We start from the raw sequence: 1,567 nt of genomic DNA, 5'->3' as shown, positions 1-1,567 counted from the left end.
CTATTTTTATTTGTTAAGCATGAAGAGAAAGATTAAGCTCTAGCAGTTGTGAATAATTATGCCTTATCTCTTGCTATGACAGTGGCTTTCTCTGAAAGCTACACCTAAGTTATGACTAAGTAAGAGATACCATTTTGATAGATCTCAATCAGGAAATACCAGAACAAATTGAGATGGATTCTTCCTTTGTGTCAATAGCTTGCTCTTTTTCAAACAAGAAATATGATGCCTCCGATTTCACTGATTACTGGTTTCAGTGTCAGTCTTACCAAGGCAATGATAGGCTCTATATAGATGTCCTCCTAATGTTATTTTCCTAACAAAAGTAGTGCCTGACCTGCAGTTTTTAGAGACAGCATAGAAGAATAGATCATACTTTTTCTGCTGGCTCTACCTGGTTTCTAACTGCTTAATTTAATGTCACTGAGAGCCCTCATCCAAGGAGCACTGCAAGACTAAGACTGAGCATTTCGCTCTGCTTTTATTGTGTGTGTCAGGATTAGAATTCATTTAACTTACTCAGTTCTTTATGTCAGCAAAGCTGAACCTGGAGTTAAAGCAAAACATCCTGAAGAAATGGCTGGACCGCAGAGGAGAGAACAGAAATACTGTGCCTGACCGTGTCCGGCTCTGACAAAGCTTCATTGGCCTTTTCATGCACTCCAGTAGCAAGGTTGGATTCTTGCAAATGTGCAGCCACTGTCATAGCTGCATAATTGAAGGGCTGACAGTTCTCAAGACTTCATTATTATTTTTATTAGGGAATCTGTTGGCACTGACAGTATTTTCTCATACTCTTCAAATACACTGGATACTGGCATACTGGCAGCTGAGGATTCTGCATGACAGCTTGCATTGAAGTATCGGGGTATTTTTCATGTCTGTACAGAGAAAGAAAAACTGTCAACAGGAACACAAAACACAGCTCAGAGATGGTTTTATATATCTTAGTTTATTTCAGACTTGGTGTTATTTTGATTTTTCACTTGCAAATTGTAATTTTAATTATCTGTGAGCAAAGGTTATTGTTAAAAATGTAAGCAACAAGATTAATTTAATGCCTCTAAACAAATACGCAGTGAGAGCACAGTGAGCAAGGGAAGTTTCCTGATTCATAGCTAGCTTCCTTTATTTAGGTCACTGCTAGATTGGCTTCATCTGAGCCCATTTTTTTTAACAGTTCAGTACTGAATGATGTCAGATCATGAATGGCCTTCTATATTCCTTCTTCATAAACAAGGAAGCAGAGCCTAGACAGATTAGTTTTGATGTAGATCAAAAACAAGGTCTTTAAGGATATATGGGGAAACCTTTAAGGTTGTTTAAAGAGTGTACTTAAAACACAGCGAAGATTTTCCTTGACTTTGCTGTCATAAAGGATTGCGTTGAACATGACTAGCAACAAAACACTTGGCATACTGAAAGCAGGACTTTCAGATCCCAAACACCCAGCAAGGAGCAAATTGTGTTGAACACAGAAGCAGGAGATGTGGTTCCTTGGCAGACCTCATGAGCAGTGATGCCAAACTCTAGCTGAATTACCAATGGGGAGTCAGTAAGTGTGAAT

Source organism: Pezoporus flaviventris, unplaced genomic scaffold (genome assembly GCF_033815535.1).
Source record: "Pezoporus flaviventris isolate CSIRO_AGI_PZ_B2104156 unplaced genomic scaffold, CSIRO_AGI_Pfla_v1 ptg000031l, whole genome shotgun sequence".
NCBI lineage: Eukaryota > Metazoa > Chordata > Aves > Psittaciformes > Psittacidae > Pezoporus > Pezoporus flaviventris.
This window is presented reverse-complemented; position numbering follows the sequence as displayed.